This window comes from Topomyia yanbarensis, chromosome 3 (assembly GCF_030247195.1).
Source record: "Topomyia yanbarensis strain Yona2022 chromosome 3, ASM3024719v1, whole genome shotgun sequence".
NCBI lineage: Eukaryota > Metazoa > Arthropoda > Insecta > Diptera > Culicidae > Topomyia > Topomyia yanbarensis.
Window position 1 is genome coordinate 309,054,363 of NC_080672.1, and position 21,895 is coordinate 309,076,257.

A 21,895-nucleotide genomic window follows, 5' to 3' on the forward strand; every position below is an offset into this window, starting at 1 on the left:
CAATTACACTTAATCACAGTTACAATACAAGACACACTGATTTGCTTATAACACTTACTAAGTTTTGTTACCACGTTATCATCAGTGACCCTCTGTTTCCAAGTAAGATCGTCACACTAACGGTGTTATAACGATACTACCTAAAAACGCACTGTAATGCGGTATCAAACTTAGTAAGTGTTTTAAGCACATCAGAGTGTCTTCACGGTGTGTCTAAAACCATTATTAACTAAAAAAATGACCACAAATTTGGCATACGGCATTCGAAAAATCAGTCTCGAAGCATCTTCTCAGTGAATTTCAAAATGATCCATCGAGAGATTCGAGGGAAATGGCGATTTGAAGTTTTATGACCCGTTTCATAAAGCTACCAGCAAACACCCACGGGTTTGGTCCTATCTTTATAAACAAACAAATATTTTTCTACTTAATTGGCACTTGGCATTCGAAAGATATAGTAATCAAGTATATTCGCTGCAAGTTTGAAAATATTTTATTGACGGAATCGAAAGTTATAACGATTTGAATGCGGTGTGCGGTCATAGATGGGTTTTCTACCAGATTTCAAGCATGAAGCCATATTTGTCCATTGACTATTTAGATCGTGTATACGTGTCGCTGTTTTAAAGAACTCCAAGTACCAAATAAATAGACAAATATTTGTTTTTTTATAAAGATAAGACCAAACCCGTGGGTGTTTGCTGGTAGCCTTATGAAACGTGTCATAAAACTTCAAATCGCCATTTCTCTCGAATTTCTCGATGAATTAATTATTTTGAAATTCACTGCGAAGATGCTTAAAAATACAGTATTTTTCGAATGCCGTATGCCAAATTTGTGGTCATTTTTGGTTAATAATGATTTTAGACGCACCGTGTCTTGTGTTGTAAATGGGACTAAGATAGTTGTTTTCACATTCCTTGAAAAGACGCAAAATATGTCACCGAAACGTCGGATAAAAAGTAGGTATATAGACTGTTATTGCATTTTCTCCATTGAGAAAGCCGAAATATACTTTCAGAGTGGTATTTGTTGGGAAAATATTGACTAATATAATTGATGTTCTAAATAGTTTCTCCTAAATCAATATCAATGATCCCCCCAGAAACCTTAACTTGCACATCTTTTTAAGGGGTCTCCTCATCACTCAGCTTCAGCTCAGCTTCAGATTTTTTTTTGCTGCAATCGATAGAATTATCATCTGAGAATATTTTTTAAAAGTTTCAGGACATAACTGATTAACACCTCATGCTTGAAAGATTGCTTGAATTTGATTTTTTGAAATTTTTTGAAGATCATTTTTTTCACAACTCCGCTCATGATTACAAAAAAACTATGAAAGCAATGTATACAAATGAGCGATCGAAAATAAAGGTCGCAAGAACAGAACATGCTTCATATAACCTGTTTCAAACATATTAGAATATAAAAATCGGAAATAAATTTCAAGCGTAAGAATCGGACCAAAATCCTCCAGCATAAGAATCGCTTAAACAATGTTCACCCATAAAACTCGGCCAGGATGAACCTCCAGTATAAAAATCGGTTAAAAATAAATAAATCTTTCGCAGGAGCATCCGTATATCGTGATGTTAAAGATTAAAACTCAGCTAACAAAAACTGATTTGTAAGAGTCGGATATATTTTTTATTTTATACTGAAGATTCTTTTATCCGACTCTTACAAAGGAAAGTCCAAGTCCGATTTTTATGCTTGAAATTGTTTATATCCGGTTTTTATATTCTTAATTATTTATATTCTAATATATTTGAAGCGGGTTTTACGAAGCATGTTTGTCCTTGTGACATTTATTTTCGGTCGCTCGAAAAAAAACCACCTTTTTATGAGCCCCTGAGGAAGAGGCCGCTTATGACTCCACTTTCATCGCAACCGAGTATGGTCAGAACGAAGACACAAGGACAATGTTTAATGTTTTAAATAGTGTGCATGACCATTTTCGTTTCTCTGTATTTTTGTGACGTTTTCTAAAAAATAGAATTGACTTAAAACGTTATAATATTTTTGTAATGTTCTTGCAACGCTGAAAACTATGTAATGATGGTCATTCTGAGTGCATAGAAAAGATAGACGAGACGCTCTTGAAGCGATTTAGATTAGCTGATTCTTTTTTCATCCTCCGTGATTTCTGATCTGATTATTCCAAAACGAACAAAAAAAAAGACCCAAAGAGAGCCATATACTGAAGATATGAAATCGAAATTATGGGAATTATAGTTTCAACCAGTCACAACATTTTAGTCGCAACAGTGTTTTAATACGGAACGAACTCCTCACATGAAAAAGAAATTAAGTGCCAATTAAAATGATATTGCGTTACAATGACAGGCAAACAAAATCTCTCGTCTCGGCTATATCGTTCTCAGTAAATTGAAATATTTATTTGCCTACTACGCTTGAGTGTGATGCCTAGTATTTATACTAAGAGTACAGAGTGCACAGACCCTAATACAGAAAATCAAATTGGGTACAATTCAAAATCTTGTCATTTAAATTTAAAATAGAGCTGCCAATATCGAGTATTACACATGAGTTTTGTTAAACGTGACAATCACTTGCGATGAAGCATTCACTTTTGTAGAATTTTAGTGCTCAGTCTCCCATGAAACTTTCACTTTTTTAGATAATTCGTTTAATGGATTCGGTTCAATGCTTTAGCCAATCGGCAGAGTGGTTCTTGTATCTATTTCTATCTCTTTTCAACAATAAAAATAATTAAACGAGTTTTATGGTTGTCCAACAGATCTCGCGTAAGCTCTTACCCGAGCAGAAGAAAATAACTGCGGAATACTAAATTTAGGTATCAATACCAACGACTGTTTACCACAATATGGTATTAATGAGCTCTACATAAGAGGTAAAATACCAAAAAAAAAATAACACAGACATGTTCTACAAATAACTATTTGATAATGAAACGAGTTATTATAATACCTGCATAATAATAAAACATTTTTCAACCTTCCAGTAATAAACTTCACTCTATGGAGGTATTCAATAAGATATTGGTTTGGTATTTGTAAAAATAACTGGAATACATAAATAATACTAAAATAAAGTACTGTATCTCATTGAAGTATTATGCAGGTATTGAAAAATGTTTCTTCAATACCTGCTTAATACCTCATTGAGGTATAATAATCAATTAATACTAAGTTTTGGTATGAATACCAAAAAATAGTATGCTTTGGTTATTGCCCAGTTATTTTCTCCTGGTCGGGTAGCCATTACACGTGGATACCTGTGTACGAGGTGGGGAATTATTTTTCCTTTATTCAAAATGAATGGTTACGCCAGGGCTATTTTTTTAAACGGTATGAGCGCTGCCACCATACGAAGACCTACCTGACATGGTAGAATTGGATAAAGGTGACTATCGTAAGTCTAACCACCAATTTAACCTTCACAAACTGTTCCTCATCACGAATACTCGGTCTTATGCGAGTAATAATTAGTCACAGTATTTGGCCGGAGGATAACTTCTTGCTTCTGCGACTCACTCATCTGTACAGATTACTTGTACAAGAAATATAGTAGCAGTTTCTTTTGTTCTTCAAACAAGGCACACCATATAAAAGTAACTATATTTGCCATTCGCTTCGTACTGGCTCGGACAGAAGCACGAAACTCAGTGTGACCATTGTTTTTTGTTATTGGAAACAGCTTTCTTCTTCAACTTTTTCGCAATAATTTGTTCACACCAAACAGTGCACAGTGGTCAAAATGTGCAATTTCATGCCTTTAATTATTTTGCGGCTAAACTATAAGGTTTTGAGTTTTGGTTACTTCAGATAAGTTTTTGGAGTTATTTAGACGGATTTTAAGAAGTAAGCGGTCATGTCCCAAAATGAAGTGTAAAGGCATTTCTGAAATATAACTTTTTACTGGAAGGAGAAAGACAGTTTTAGTCTTCAGCAAAGTTGTAAAGAATGCTATTTTAAGCAATTTTACTGAAGATACTAACTCTCTAACCTCAGCCGTTTCGATGTTATAAGACATTTTCTTTAGCACCCTTTAGAAAACAGTTTTTTAATAATAATTTTTGTCGTATTTATTTCTCAACAAGAATGTTCTCTGCAATGTTTTAGATATTATAAAAACCCACAATTTTGTTGAACATTTCAAAACGATGCGATGTTTATAGAAAGAGTTAGAGCTGTTTCTTTGATTAAAAATACCATATTTCCTAGCCAGTTTTCCAAAAAAGTTGCAAAAATATGCAGGTGAAATAGTGTGATCTTGAAAGTACTATCAATGAACTACAAAATCCTGAAGGAATGGTTAGTATCTAGTATCCAGGAATGTTATGAAATAATGCAACTGCGAGGATGTGAGTTTTTTCTTCGATGCATTCTGGCTTGTCGCTTGTGTTAAGCTTTATATCATCTCCTAACACAAATGTACAACATTTTGCTGACCAAGGTTCCATCCGTTGCGTAATTAAATAAAAAATTTCAAGAAAAAGAAAACTGATTACGAAATATATTTACAAATTATGGTATTTTTAATCAAAGAAACAGCTCTAACTCTTTCTCTAAAAATTGTATCTTTTTAAAATTTTCTACAAAATTGTGGGTTTTTATAATATCTAAAACATTGCAGAGAACATTCTTGTTGATAAATAAATGCGACAAAAATTCTGAACTGAACTTCGTCTGAAAACTGATTTTTAAAGGGTGCTAAAGAAAATGTCTTATATCAACGAAACGGATGTGGTTAGAGAGTTAGTATCTTCAGTAAAATTGCTTAAAATAACATTCTCTACAACTTTGCTGAAGACTAAAACTGTCTATCTTCTTCCAGTAAAAATTTATATTTCAGAATTGCCTTAACACATCATTTTGGAACATGACCGTCTACTTCTGAAAATCCGTCTGAATAACTCCAAAAACTTGTCTGAAGTCACCAAAACTCAAAACCTTATAGTTTAGCCGCAGAATAATTAAAGGCATGAATTTGCACATTTTGACCACTGTGCAGTGGTCGGAAACGCTCAAAACGTGACCTTAATTCACTAGAGGCCAAACCATCGAATATATCCACATGGTATCTTTCTAACGAACTAAAAAAATAAGTTTTTATGCTGACGAGGTAGAAAGTTGGTGTCTTCGACAAAGTTTTAGAAATGCTCTTAGTGAAGAATTTTGTAGAAGAACTTGAGCTTGTAGGACTAAAGGTTATCGATGCATAGACGTTTTCTATGGCAACCCCCTCAAATCTAGTTTTTTCAAAATAACTTTTTTAATCATACAAAAATCAGAAAAAATATTTTTTTCGATTGTTCCGTAAAATTTTGTAATTAATAGTCTGGCATCCTTTTGTAAGCATTAAATTAATTATGACATGTCTATTTGAGTGTATATTAAATTGGGATCTCCAATGATATTAAAAACTCAACATTTTTGCTCTTACGTTTATAAAATTTGAAATATTCTGGTATAAGTGAAGATAATACTTGTAATTGAATATCAAACCAAGAATTTCCAAAATTGGGCAAAAAGCCTAAAATTTTTTTTGCTGATTTTTGTATGGAAAATGTCAAAAAAAAACATGATAAAGTAAGCTTACTCTATCCATAGGGTTCTAGAGTGCCACGCACCAAACATTCTTAGCTTAATTGTGCATAGTTCAGACAGTGAAAAAAGCGCCTGTTCGAGCATTTTGGATTGCACCTTTCTTTCTTATAAGTAGTTGAAGTTGGTGTAAAAAATGTAAAAATCTTAAATAATTTTGAAATGAATGAGTATTTTTACATGCAGTCTTCGACAATATTATGTACTTTTAATACCTACAGATTTATCTTGAGCAAAGTTTGCACGAAAAGTTACAATGAAAAAAGTTTTATTGAAAAAACTAGATTTAAGGGTGTTGCCATAGAAAACGCCCTATAAATCGATAACCTTTAGTCCTATAAGCTCAAGGTTTTCTACAAAATTCTTCACTATGAGCATTTCTAAAACTTTGTCGAAGACACCAACTTTCTACCTCGTCAGCATAAAAAGTTAATTTTTTTTAGTTCGATCATGGTAAGCTATGCCTAATTTCAATTGTTATCAGATTGTGGGGAATATTCATACGAACAATTCCTCCAAAGACACCCTGTGAATATATTCGATGGTTTGGCCTCTGGCCTCTAGTGAATTAAGTTCACGTTTTTGGCGTTTTCGACCACTGTGCAAACGAGCTACAAATTGTTAAATGTCGCTGATAATCATGTTATTTAAATTTATTTTTAAAACATTTCGGGGGGGGGGGGACTTTAGCACCCTAGCGCCCCCCTCGCTGGCTACGTGCCTGGTTTAGTGTGACGGACCACAGGCGGATAGTCGAAAATTTCAAGAGGGATCCCAATAGTTCAGTGAGAAACGCGGCGACTTTACTGAATTTCTTAAAAAAAAAATTGAACATCATGCAGAAAAAACGCGAAAGACTACAAACTACATACAAAGTCAATAAGGCACCGAATCGCAACTAACGATAGATCACAGAGGAGGTCTATTTCGGTAAACGATCTTAATCACCTGAACGCATTGTAATTGCGGCCAATTAAGAAATACTTGGCCATCGTGAAACAGGCATACCTTCCATAGTGTACTCGAACTCTACCAAGTTTCAAAATTTACTTTGAAAACAGTTGTGAAATTTGTGAACGTATGCAAACATATATGTGTTTGCCATATAAAACCTTAATCGCTTTGGGGCACGTGTTAAAGTGGTCCAATTTCGCTCAAATTTTTACCAATTTTTTGATACCTTGTTTTTGTCTGGCGATGGACAAAATTCCAATATCGCAAAAATAACTGCCATCCTAAGCTATAGTCAACACAACTTCGAGTCCCTATTAGGAAACAGTATTCTTTTATTTCTAGGCAAAAGCGGAAGAAGAACTTTGAATATCGAATTCACTCTCACAATCAGAACTTTCATTAGCTAAACCCGACCTAAAAACCTCATCAAATGAACACTATCCTGGAATATGGATTCTCAAACACAACATCAAGTCTGTAATTATCATGTCAAACAGCAGACCTCAAAACATCTGCAGAAGTCACTAATGCGGTGTAGTGCGAAAAGCGCAACACATTCTCTGAATAAATCCAATCAAACAATCATTTCGGTTGCATTTCGAGCTGTATCCAGCAGCAACCACGTCCTTCCAACGTCAGCACCGAGGCAGGTTTGTATTATGGTTTCAGTTATTATTAACGACATTTGCTGATGCAGTCTCACGCCTTGCTCACCTGCTGCGTAGAAGCGCGGGACAAGCAGCAGCATCCGTACGACCATAACATCAGTGATTAAACACATTAGAGCATAATCTTTCCCGTTGGCGTATCCGGATGGCACGCACTACTTCTGCTGGAACTACCACTAGTAAATACTGGAGCTGTTGCTGCTGCCACTTCAACATTCCCTTGATTGTAATCGAAAAGTTCACAGTATCAGCAGCGGTGATGACAACGCTGCTGATGATGCTATCCTTCGAGGTCCCTACTACAAGGCAATACATACAGAGAGAGATAGAGATCACGTCTGGGGGAGCGAAGCGTATAATTAATTTCTGGTATCGAGATATTTACCGATCCATAAATAATGCTCTCCGTTAGTATATAATTGAACTCGTAAATCAAGTTATACCCGAGGTCTTTACCATATCTGCCAAGTGCTAGCATGGCGCGAATCATCAACCACCAGAGAATATGGAGCAGGTGGAAGCACCGCCAGAAACCCACCACCCATCGGTCGGACGGAAGCAGTAAAGGCTGAAGGCACTGAGGCAAAGAAAGCGTTCACGATGCGGTGTACCTAGCAATTCTCCATTGATGAGAATAGAGGTGAAGTAATGAATTTCCCTACTGAGAACTTAACTATCTCGTAGGTTAGCACCTCGTCTAGTGCCTTGTGTGTAGCGGTGTGATGGAAGGATAATCCTTCCGGAAGGTATGGCTTCTTTATGCACAGGTATTCTAAATATAACAGCACCCAGTGGCGAAACTATCAATTAAGTCTAGGGGTTGAACGTAAATCTGGGAAGTGGTAGAGCTTCTGCGATGGAAAATCTTGCTCATACATTTTTCATGAAAAATTGTTTAAAGTGTAAAAAACATATGTATGTGATAGTTATTGTTATATTTCGATTAAATCCTTATATTATCCTGAAAGCAAGTCAGTAGTCGGAAAACTCCACACATGGTACACCCCTGTCAATGAAACAGTATAAATACAATTGTTTTACACTACTAATTCAACACACAGTAAAACAATTTCACGATACAGTGGAAACTAAACGTAATTAGTAAACTATTTAGCTCAACACGCACCCTACATCGCATCCCCGTTCGCCTGCCTGACCACTTTTCTACTGATTGCTGGCACTTGATCAGGTTCTAGTGTGTTCATGTCCAATCTGCATGTCTGCAAAAGAGTTGTAAGAAGCAACAATGTGGAACGCAATCATATACAGATTGCAGATATCAAGCGGTCTTAAGGACACGACAGGAAAGAATTCCACAGAGAACACCACGACTAACCGATTATGTAGTGTGTGTGCGTGTGTGTGTGCTGATGACAACAAAAGATCCCACCCCCACCACACGGTGAAAACTCCATATACACCACCTGCTGGGAATAGTACGCCCACACTACAGTCCCCTGAAACTTAACCTAGCTATTTACGACCGAGTACCGCAACGCATTATCCCAGTGAACAGGAACAGGAGAAAGATTCTGGCCGTGGTGGAACCAGTTAATCTTTTGCCGCTCGTATGTAAACAGCAGCCGCACTCTTCTATATTTGGGGTGATTCGGTATTAATGTATTCCCATATTACCATTTCGGAAGGAGGGAAAATCGATTGCGAAGAAAATGATAGAGTGCGTGCCAGTGGAGCATATTTTCGTCGGTGGAAGTCTTTGGCAGTATAAACAAGAACGTGCTACGTTTGTTAGGTTTCCCTAGATCAAGGCGGGCATTCAAGGCGGTAAATACATGGAAAGGCAGATGGGAATTTAAGAGGTTCGCTTTCGATCCTATGCTAACGATTGCTACCCTGTGCGTTCCTCGACTGGTCGGTACTATGTTTAAACATATTAAAGTATGCTGAGGGGTTTAGTTGGTGAATGAATTATTTATCAATACTGTTCTTGCCTACCGTATTTATTTTCTTCGCAGACAAGTTAACCAAGCGACTAAAGATTTAGTCGGTAAGGATCTCATACGGAGTGGTTTGTTCAAGTTTAGTCCACCACAACACCAGCTTAGTTTCAAATTCATGGCGTAGCTAAGTTCTCAGTCTTGGTCGCAGTGGCAAAGTTTCCCCTAACAAAAAAATGTTCTCAGGCTTGAGATTAACATAATATGATAAACATCTAAAATGATCTAAACGTAACTGTAACGTAATTTTTTATCTCGGTTGTATCACTGGTGGGTACGACTTTGAATTGATTTAGTTATTATATACAATATTCAATTTTTTTGAATTATTAGACCCTTGAATTCTAGTTACTTCTTCCAATTTTACAAACCGATCTTTGAACCGATGAAATATTCAAGAATAGAAGATCTAAAGTCACGCAGATCCAAAACTGCAAAATATGAAAATTCGAAAATCTAAAATTCCTGAAATCTAATAATCCAATGATCGGAGCGAGTCGAAAGATCCAATGCTCCAATGATTCACTAGACCAAGAATCGGTCCATTGGATCATTAGAATCTTTGAATCTTTGAATCCTTTGAATCGTTGGAATAGTTGGAATCGTTGGAATCGTTGGAATCGTTGGAATCGTTGGAATAGTTGGAATCGTTGGAATCGTTGGAATCGTTGGAATCGTTGGAATCGTTGGAATCGTTGGAATCGTTGGAATCGTTGGAATCGTTGGAATCGTTGGAATCGTTGGAATCGTTGGAATCGTTGGAATCGTTGGAATCGTTGGAATCGTTGGAATCGTTGGAATCGTTGGAATCGTTGGAATCGTTGGAATCGTTGAAATCCTTTGAATCCTTGGAATCCTTGGAATCCTTGGAATCCTTGGAATCCTTTGAATCCTTTGAATCCTTTGAATCCCTTGAATCCTTTGAATCCTTTGAATCCTTTGAATCCTTTGAATCCTTTGAATCCTTTGAATCCTTTGAATCCTTTGAATCCTTTGAATCCTTTGAATCCTTTGAATCCTTTGAATCCTTTGAATCCTTTGAATCCTTTGAATCCTTTGAATCCTTTGAATCCTTTGAATCCTTTGAATCCTTTGAATCCTTTGAATCCTTTGAATCCTTTGAATCCTTTGAATCCTTTGAATCCTTTGAATCCTTTGAATCCTTTGAATCCTTTGAATCCTTTGAATCCTTTGAATCCTTTGAATCCTTTGAATCCTTTGAATCCTTTGAATCCTTTGAATCCTTTGAATCCTTTGAATCCTTCGAATCCTTTGAATCCTTTGAATCCTTTGAATCCTTTGAATCCTTTGAATCCTTTGAATCCTTTGAATCCTTTGAATCCTTTGAATCCTTTGAATCCTTTGAATCCTTTGAATCCTTTGAATCCTTTGAATCCTTTGAATCCTTTGAATCCTTTGAATCCTTTGAATCCTATGAATCTTTTGAATCCTTTGAATCCTTTGAATCATTTGAATCATTTGAATCATTTGAATCATTTGAATCATTTGAATCATTTGAATTCTTTGAATCATTTGAATCATTTGAATCCTTTGAATCCTTTGAATCCTTTGAATCCTTTGAATCCTTTGAATCCTTTGAATCCTTTGAATCCTTTGAATCCTTTGAATCCTTTGAATCCTTTGAATCCTTTGAATCCTTTGAATCCGTTGAATCCGTTGAATCTTTTGAATCCTTTGAATCCTTTGAATCCTTTGAATCCTTTGAATCCCTTGAATCCCTTGAACCCTTTGAACCCTTTGAATCCTTTGAATCCTTTGAATCCTTTGAATCCTTTGAATCCTTTGAATCCTTTGAATCCTTTGAATCCTTTGAATCCTTTGAATCCTTTGAATCCTTTGAATCCTTTGAATCCTTTCAATCTTTTGAATCCTTTGAATCCTTTGAATCCTTTGAATCCTTTGAATCCTTTGAATCCTTTGAATCCTTTGAATCCTTTGAATCCTTTGAATCCTTTGAATCCTTTGAATCCTTTGAATCCTTTGAATCCTTTGAATCCTTTGAATCCTTTGAATCCTTGGAATCCTTTGAATCCTTTGAATCTTAGAAACTTTGAATTTACTGACACGAGGGATGTGGTCGGTATGACTGGCAGATGGTTCTGTCAGGTAGAGATTTTTTACCTGTATTTCCGGTATGTTTCAACAGGTTTGCCGGAAGCAGACTGAAGCAATAGGTAAATTTTGAACTTTCAAACGACATTCAATTAGCTATAGATTACTAAATAGAAAAATTTATGAAAATGTTAGAGCAAAAATGTGAAATATACATTACAAACAGGCTTAAAACCTTGCGGACTAATCTTTTGTCTTCTGCTGGCAGGAGTCGAGCTTAAGCAGTGTTACTACGAATCACTTAAGTCTACCAAGATATCTCACGGCTAAGATAGACTTGTCACTCTTTGCCACGAGAACCGACCGTGTCTGCATCATCTCCATGCACATGGGGTGTATGCGTGGAATGATTTTTGATTTACAAAAAAATGTATCTCCGAAACGTCTGGCGCCTGTTATGAAAATTTAAATTATCTTTAAATTCAAAATATAGAAATATGGAATTTCTAATGTCCATCGTAATGAAAATCAAGAACAACCAATTAATACGCAATTTTTCCTACAAAATCAAATATTTTTCAACACTTTTACACAGGTTTTCTACCATGAAACATAGTGGAATTAAATGGTCGAAAAACTGTGTAAAGTGTCACGTACATTCCGCTAAGACCCTCGTTCGCGTGTACATTGGAAAATATTTTTTCTTGAAACAACATTTAAAATCCATTTAATTGTGCTATAAAAATCGGCGCAGTGATTCAGCAGTTATAAACTTTTAAAAAAATCAACTTTTGATAAACACGATTTTTTACACCAGTCTAATGTGGAAAGGGAAACTTAAATAACGAAATTAAAAAACTCGTGCCTAATGTTTTTCGTTAAGGAACGATTCTACCAAATATTACCAAATTCTGAGAGATCTTATAAATGTTTTATTAAGGATTTGCAGTATATTAGAAGGTTCGGCTTGTTGACACTATTTGTTAGACATCATTTCAATAATATTCGAATAACTTTTGTGTATCAACTTTGATCATTTTGCATTCATTGTTGGACATAAAATTTCATATGAGAACTTCAGATATGACGGTGCTTGAATGCTTACACCGCCATCAAATGACGAAAATTTGCGACAAAGTCTCAAGGCGACACGGAGAGCTAAAGTTACTGTCGATAAAAAATATAAAGAATCATATAACAGGGATGATTCATGTTTTAATACGACGTTACCAAAATAAGACATATTGTAATGGAAATTGGAAATGTTCCAGGATATTTTAAGTCCACACATAAAAAAATTCCTTGCGTTTCTCATTGTAACCCGTAGTTATCCGTCAACTGACCAGCATTAAAATGTGGTAATCTGTCCTTCATAGTTTCATGACGTTGTTTGAGGATGAAGAGAGCTTTCATCAAATAGAAGGAATCATGAAGTAGGATGGGTTTACCGTACTCCGATTGATCGTTGTAATAGATGTTAGTTGATATTATTTGATTCTTTTTTAAGTTCAATTCTCATAGCTGCGTAGTAGGGCGCAGCAAAAAAACTCATTTTTGAATTTAGAAAACCACCACCCTCTAATCATATGCCATATACCGATTTCAAAACACCCAGATTTGACATTATTTTGACAATATTTAGCTTCCACCCCTTCGATTGAAGATTTTGTCGGAAAATGAAAGGGAAACTATACAAAAGGCTTTAAATCTTGAACTAGCTCTCTGCTAACTATAGTTTATACCTTTCCAACCCCTCCCCGTACATCCCTAGTTTCGCATCTATTCAATTCCAGAAACCAGCCAGTTAAAAAAAATTAGGTTGACGGAAGGCAAAGATGTTCCAAAGCCCAAAAAAGTCAATTTTCGTAAAAAAAAAATTGTTTCGAGTGTACATCAAATCTCGACGTTTCATGCTTTTTAAAGACATTTTACAAATTAAAAAAAAAAAACCCTTTGAATATTATTCAATTCCTTCTTATATGGAACAAAAAACCGTCGTAGGCGGCCAATGTGGTCAACGCGACTTTAGTTAGTCATTATTTACCTAGACTGGCAAATCCAAGTAATTTTGCACCAATTTTAATAAGTTTTGCATCATTTTGATATCATTGTGTACCAGTTTTTGATGGGATATTTCTGTGTGGTCGCACTCGTCGGATCAATTAAAAATTCAGTAGTTACTTACGGTTACACCGTTCATTTGAAATTAAGTTTGAACAATTTGGTTCAGCCATCTCTGAGAAAAGTGAGTTAGGAAAATACATACACACTCATACAGACATTTGCTGATCTCGACCAACTGAGTCGAATGGGATATGACATTCTGCCGTCCGGGCTGGGATTAGGTTGACCATGTTCAAAGTAATTGCATAATTTTTCTACATAAGAAAGGCAAAAATCTCAGGAATCAAAGGATATCTTTGTGATTTTAGTCAGAATACGAGAAATTGAGATTCTAGAGCATTTATATAAAATTTTATTATTTTCTCATGTATATATCTGTATTACTCTTCAATAATTGTTTAAAAAAATTACCTAATTGAACATGAAATATGCTCTGAAACAAAATGGATATAGATTTGTTATGGGTAAAACTCACAAGCATTACATTAAAAAAATAAGAATTTCCCGAATACTTCCACAAGTTAATATGAGGGAAAATATATTAATTGCTATAGAATATTTTCCCTCATATTATTCCAATGTTATAATAACAAGAACTTCAATCGAAGTAGGTGAGGATAAAAAAATCGTCCAAATGCTGCGAAATTAGGCATAGTAACTTACACTAACATTTGTCGCAATATGGGACGCTGGGGAGAGGTCGCTTGATAATAAAAAAATGCAATACACAATTATAAAGGTTAAGATTGTTCATACTGAGATTTGTCCGTCGACAGTGCCAGATCCGATGAAGAGCTAAATTATTTTCCACGTCCTCGAATCGCTTGCCAGACCAAGATTTTTTGGCCAATTTTGAAAGATTTTTCTTCAGCTGTCGGCGCAGCTTCTTTCCGTGTATCCTGGTCACGGTCTTTTGTTTGTCGGTATGGTCCGGTACCTTCCGAACTTATTATATGAGTATAGTTCAAATAGTTTCATTGTTTTTACTCAATATAAATTTAAACCTGCTGCGAAATGCCAGATCGACACATGAATTGAAGACTTTTTTTCATTAGGTCCAACCTGTAAATGAGAGCCCTCTTTTTTCGCTTTCTCTTTCGCTTATTACTGCGAAACCATAAAACTTTTTAAACATTTATCAGTATGTTTCGAAAGACCAAGGTTTTTACTAGCTTATTATGCCTAGAGTTGAAGGGAAATCATAAAGGTGACCAAGTAATTCGCGGAAGAGAAAGTAAACATGGAGTGGCTATCTTTTTCAGATTGGACCTATTGAAAAAAAAGTCTTCAATTGGTTCCATGCCATCCTGAGTTTGGTGTACTGTTTCCTGTAGCTACCATCGTTAAGGTTGTCTGAAGCTCTTTGAACGTCTTATTCACATGGAATACAACTCAATTTATGATTCTGAGCTGCTCTGCTACCGATCCCTCGGTAAGAAACGTTTGGATATTGATGAAACTCTGACAATATATACATTGCACTATAAGCTGGTTTCTTCTAAAATTTCTGCCATTTCTACCGATGCATTAAAATGTCTATTTTTCCAATCTGAGCATTATCGTTGTCGATAGAAGCTTAACATAATTCAAAGTGACTAGGTTTTTTGTTTCGAGGGAATCATCTTATCGTATAGTTACTGAAAACAGTCTCAAATGATTGAAGTTACCTCGATGATTAAAAATATCCCGTTTAACGGTATTAGGACCCCTACAAGATAGTCTCGGTCTCTAATAGCAACGAGAGTTCAAATAAAGTGACTTTCCTTCTCCAGTAGAGAACCCCTGGTTGTGGCCGGTATCGTTATTGACCATTTTATAAAATTCTTGAATAAGTGAAATATGTACAATGAGACTGACGAGCTTCTCTTAAGCTTCATTCCGTTCGTTCATGGTACATCTTCACTGCTTCGGTCTAGCTAATCTAAATGAAGAGAGTACTTGTTTGTCTACCAGCAACAGCATTACAAATTGCAGTGTTTGTCAGTGTCCTAGTCGAACAAAATGCATCGTGTTCTTACCAGCCAATACGACAAGGAGAAGATTCGCTCTTCAACGTAAACAGCCAAGCACATCAAAGAATTAAGGAGGTAAATAGTTCTTTAATTGCTGAGTACCAGCTCGGAACTTCCTTCCGACATTTGATTCGTTATATGAGAAGAGCAAAACTGCCACGAAAAGTAAACATTTTAACTACTACTCACTATGATTATGCTGTAACACGATACCGCTCGCACCGTGAACACTGCCTCATTATTAGAACATTGTAAGATGCAGCTGTTATTTTCTGCAATATGAAAGAGTAAAAATCGAATGCGAAGTCCTTCATAATGGTTTTTATTTTGAGTAACACAAGTCTTCGTAAACGATAAGATCGAAAACATGTTCATGTTGAGCGAATGCAGAAGTATTATGACGCATTAAAGGGTCCGTCATAAATCATTTTTGGAATTTTTTTTCCAATACGACAAATAAAGAAATTTCCACTGCATCAAGATAGAGTACTAAAGAGAATAACCACTCAGAAAATAATCAGCAGTTTCAATTTAAATTCTATAAACACCAAATAACCCACAAGTAATAAAACATATATAGTCGAATTCGAGCATACTATTTCCGTTCTTTTGGGTAGTAAACTTCCTGCCCTACACTCTGTACGAGTCGACCTCTCTGTATATTTTCTACCGTTTTCCGGTTTTATTCTCAACCTGTCGACCAAGGCACGAAGCAAGCATGCTGCAAATTGGACTAATAGTAGGTAGGAGACAAATGGAGCAAAGTTACACACCGGGCTACCAGCAAGAATAAGTTTCTATAAAAGCACGAACGTTATAGTGTTATTAAAAATCATCAAGTTGTTTAAAATGTAACAAATTGCAATACGTGATTTTCCGTAGATTGCTTGGACAGCGTGGAAAAGTAACATGATATAGTAAGAGTCGAAAATAGCACCATCCAGTCTGGACTGGAGTGCTAGGTTCTGGATCAACGGACGGCCATTTATACTTTTACGACACTTTTGTAAGGCTCCTTTTGGCACATGGCGTAGAAAGAGCAAATCCTGATATCGCATATCCTACAGCTAATGGTACAGTATGTCCCTGAAATAATTTTAATAGCTATTTTCTGTAGTAGACGCTCTTATTACATCATCTAGATTGCGTAACCGCTTGCTGAAGGTTATTATGAATAAACGAAAAAAATATTTTGTGGCATCCCAAAAAACACTTTTAAAAATAATATGAAGTATGTACTGTACATGTCTCTTGGTGGAAGCCTCCTCTGGGAAGTCTTTTCATGCGAAAGTGATAAGCGCAAGCCATGTTTCTGCCAGTTCTATTGTTGATGTAGCTGAGCTTGCTGCTCGGTTGGATTCAAGATAGTGTCGCCTTAGAAACAATTTTATTGAATGTTTTTCTTTTATGCGGGCTGTAAAAGGCGCTTTGAAACGGCTCGTTTCATCGGATGTGATTGTGCAAAGCGTATAAGTTGCAAAATAGAAAAAAAAATCCAAACTTTTTAGGAATCAAATACAATACACAATGACGGCTTTATTCAAATAACACTCCTTTGTTAAACAACTCAGCAATCTGACTCGAAAGCACAGTTTGATCAATATCAATTTACTTATCAAACATCATCCTCCATCTCTCTCTCTCTCTCTTCTTCCGTCTGCGCTTCACCGTCGACAAACGGCCAATTCCAGTGCGAAAGATCTAATTTAGGCACCCATTAACCTTTTAATCGGATTACAATATTGCTTCATCAAATGTCAATTAGCTCGGCCGGGCTGCACAAGCAAAATGCTAAGGACAGAGCACCAACAGGAGAAACTCGATCCTCGGCTATGGCGCCGCCCGTCATAGAGGTTGGCAGCACAAATGCTTTTTCAATCATCAGACTACGACCAAGGACGAAACTAAAAACTTGCCACCAGCTCAGCAACAGAGCTATCTCAAACAGCGGCGGAGCGGAAGACAGTGCCATACCTTATAAGGTTGACTCCCTGTGGTGAATGGAAACCACACCGCCCCCCCCCGATCGCCGTCTGGGTATATGCGAGTCGGCAGCTAACAAACCTAGGACAGGAGATAGCTTCGTGTCGCCAGCAGATTGTGCGACAGTCAACAGGCGAATTAGGACGTGTTGTTCATTCTGTTTCCTGATTTCTCGGTAAGGGTTCACAGCTCTGGTGGAAGTCGTTTTTCATACACAGCTGGAAATAATGGGATGTTAATATCAATGCGGAAGGTTCTAATTTCGTGACCCTTGAGTCCACTTTTATTTTATTGAGTTAGTTTCACTGTCGTCTTTTAGTTATATTGCAGCCAAACTAGCTTTCGACGAAACAACGTGTTTGATTTTAATTGAAGCGAATTATCAATGTTAAGTACTCACTCTATTGATATAATTAAGATTAAAACTAATTAATAAACACTTTCAAATTTTCATACTTGACCAAAATTAATCAAATTTCACCCAGTTCCTCTTTAGAGTGAGTGTTTGCAACCGCTCACTTGTCACTTGTCAATGAGGATCCGGTCTAGATGAAAAAATAAGCACATCGGTATCGATAGGATTTTGTTCACCCACATGCAGAATTCTGGGTTGTCCCATCGCGTCCCATCTTTACGTCACTCGACCATCTCAAAGATCCTTCAAAGGTTCCACGAACGGATGCTAGTGGACCAGGACGAAAACCGGAAAGAACGAACTAAAAATCTACAAGGGGCAGCCCTATGGGGTGGCACGAACTGTAGACGTAGGACTATACTACTTAATGTAAAATATTTATTTTCTTAGTACATTAATAAATCAAATATATTTCTTACGAATAGTTTAAGCACAACCAATCAACATCGAATGTTAGAGTAAGGTGGGGTAAAAGTGCGCGTGGGGCAAAAGTGCGCATAGGACTTTTAGAAGCACACAAGCGCTAGAACCTGGCAACTCTGTATGGATTTAGTGTATCATTAAGTCAACTAATCGCACATATAAGCATGAAAGGTTTGAATATAGTGGCTTGAAATTAAGGGGGAAGGACCATTTTCGCTGATTTGATATTATTTTTTGAATTTTTGGAATCATAAATTAGCTGTTGGAATAAATCAGGATCTATAAAACTACAGTACCCTAAAAATCTTCAACATATGGTTCGTTGCGAGATATATTTGATTTGATGAAAAAAATTCAGTAATTTTCGTAACAATTGATTAAGTTAAAAAACTGACAGTGGGGTAAAAGTGCGCATAGCATATCTGCCCCAAATCAAAAGACCCGAGTGAAGCTTTTTATATAAAAATTGAACTAATTCTTCCATGATTTAAAGAAGGGACCAGCATCTTAAATAACTGCGAGCTCACCGGTCAAATTACGATTTATATGAGCGTTTTAGGATCAAAAGCACCAGCATAACTGGTTCCAAGGAAAAATATAGAGTGCCGATAGCTCAGAGTAATTAAAAAAGAAACAAAAAACTATGAAAATGTAAATAAAAATGTATTTCCAATATAAATAGTATATTCGCAAGAATTCTTGTAGTGATCTACCCAACTATGACAAATAATGATGTTACCAGGGGTGACAGTCTGATCATGAACCACATTGTCTAAAAGATGAAACATCCAAGTTTTTTCAACATAATGGAAAACTGAACAACATCAACCGAGGCAGAGGGAGGGGTACTTTTTAGTTATGAAGGAAGAGTAAGAGGGGATGGATATCCTAAAATTAATTAGTTTAATTGATGGGCGGAAATAAATCGGCTATTTAAGCTGTGCGCACTTTTGCCCCGTGCTATGCGCACTCTTGCCCCGACCATGGGGCAAAAGTGCGCATTTGAGTATTCATAAGAAAATAAATATTTCTCGGATTATAAGCAAAACCAAGAGATATCTAGTATTACGTTTTGAAGATGTGTGATGAGAGTAATAATTTGTAATCATGCCGATTTTCTAGTGCTTTTCTACCAATAGTTATTTTACGAAAACTGTTAGGTGCGCACTTTTGCCCCACCTTACTCTACATATTGAACCAAACCTTCTTGGTTATCAAGTTATTTCATTTGTAGTCGGCTATCGAAGCCATTTAAACTTATTTGAGCTGATCTGAAGAATGAAAACAGAAAACCGTGACCGAACTAATATCTGAAACTAAATCTTTATAGCACAAGATCATCTTTTAAAAATTGTAAAAAACTTTTCGATTGTGTGTGGTAAAAAGCCCGGACCGGTGAAGAAAAATCAAATTTTAGACAATAAAATTACATTTCATGTGTAGACCAAGCTTTCTAGTTTTATTTTTCCATAATTTTAACTTTCCTAAAGTACGTATACAAATGTAGCGAATGCAGTGGTCTTAATCATATATCTGTGCTTTCCATCGATCCGCGTAAATTTGTTGCTAAGAAAGTTTTCGTCTTTGCGCAATGAAAGCACAGATTGCTATCATGCAGGTTACGCATGCATCCGTTAACAAACAGGGATGCAACATTGAAATCTGTGTTTCGGTCAAAAATATCACTTTACCATCTGTGATAACTGAAACAGGAAAAAAAATCTGTGACAAATTTCCGAAAAATCTGCAAAAAATTAAATTTTTTCCAAAAATCTATCACATTTTCATCAAAATGCTAAAAATCTACCATCTGTGAAAAAGAAACTGTGATCATAAATTATGAAAAAATCTCTGACAATACAGAAAAATCTGTGAATATAGTAACCCTGCCAACAAATTAGATATAACATTGAACCCAAGCAAACAAAGCAAAATGAGTCAATGCTGATGATGATGGGTAGAGAGAAAGAGACAACTAGTACCACGACACTATGTTAACCGTGTTTGCAAATGGAGCTCGAATGTACGAGCGATTTTGTGTAGGAATAACTGTGTTCGAGATTGTACATAAAAGTGTGCTGGAAACGAGCACAACACAAAAGAAAGCATAGCACTGGAAAGCGCACCTCCACAAGCAGTGTAACGGACTTTTCACTCAGCTACACTGGCTGTAAAAACACACAGCGCTGTGATCTGCTCCGCCTTCCGTGATACAGGCAACTGAAGTTGTCCGGCCAAATCCGTTCTTTAAATAGTCGATGATGACGTCATTCATAGAAGCGTTGCGCGCTAGGTACACAAATCTGTGGTACTGCGCTTGGGAAGCGCTATCTTCTGTGCGCGATATTTTGACAAGGTTGTATATTATTTAAATTTTTAATGCCATGATATCAAAAATCTGTACCACTTTTCGTTACATACCATTTTTGTAGAATTTTCAAAGTGCACCCCCATATCGGAAACAAAGACGTAATCCTACGTCAAAAACCGAGAGAGCCCTGATTACACATGTCAAACGGAATCCGAACACTTTGCCAAAAAACTTGATTTTTTACAAAGTTTTGTCCAGAGGCCCAAGAAACGATCCATATTGATCCAATGGTGATGATAACTATAACAGAGATTTGGCGGTGGAGGACCGTTTCGAAGTGAAGAAGCTTTCAAATTTCGCTTAGAAGTACCTGATTTGGCAGGCCATATGTGCTTGTGACAGACGTAGTGAACTATTCGTGCCCAAAGGCACCGCAAAGGGTGAGATTCACAAAACTGAGTGCCTCCAAAGCGGCTTTTGCCGCTTCAAACCCGTGTAGAACTGGTATGAAGCTAATTTTGTACTATTTGTGCCAAATGGCATAACCTACCAAACTGTCGGAAACTTCGTACGATGGAAACCTATTGGGCCGTGCTGAAATGCAAACTTTGAAAGACCAAAGGAGAAAGGAAGGGCGAAAAGGAAATGACATGGAAGTGAAAAAACCTGTTTTAATCCACCTAATGGTGCAATTGTGCCTTTATCATTTTCCAAAAAAAAACGATTCCATGGCTGATGGTTATGTTCAATATAATGGAGGAAATGTATGCATACATACAATGGATCGACAGCCACGAACTTGAGATGCTATGTGTCGACGCTGAAACACTTGCAATCAGAGTCGGACCCAGGTGGAGGGACCGTGAGATCCGGACCCCGCCGAAAACTTTCAACTTGTTAAGAAATTCTGAGTTAGTGTCAATTTTGAAGTAGTTTCAAACTCAAAATCAAGCCAAATTTTTCACTAATTTGTAATAAAAGCAGTTATTGCATATTACGTAATGTGTTCATTTCAAAATAGAAGTTTTAAGAACAATAGAAAATTTTATTCTGGATCCGCCCCAGCATGAAACAAAAATATATAATATTTAATTAGCTTAATCAGCATTAACTCAATGTCGACTTACGGCTAACTTATTTCATAATGCGTATGTGTATGTGAAGGGGATGAATAATCCACAACCGAACCACCCACCAGCCTATCTTGGTATTCCTACTGGCTGAAGGTGATTGGGATGAGAGAGGAGTGGGTCTGAAGAGAAGAATATGGTGGTTAATCAGCATTAACTCAATGTCGACTTACGGCTTACTTATTTCATAATGCGTATGTGTATGTGAAGGGGATGAATAATCCACAACCGAACCACCCACCAGCCTATCTTG

General features: G+C 36.4%; 2 protein-coding genes across 10 annotated transcripts in view; both read right to left on the reverse strand.

Moving 5' to 3' along the window:
- The window catches only part of LOC131689408 (neurocalcin homolog), a 490,006-nt gene that overhangs the window by 173,006 nt on the left and 295,105 nt on the right, over window positions 1-21,895 (reverse strand). The gene's annotated exons all lie outside the window — the stretch shown is intronic.
- The window catches only part of LOC131689409 (neuronal calcium sensor 2), a 303,694-nt gene that overhangs the window by 121,666 nt on the left and 160,133 nt on the right, over window positions 1-21,895 (reverse strand). The gene's annotated exons all lie outside the window — the stretch shown is intronic.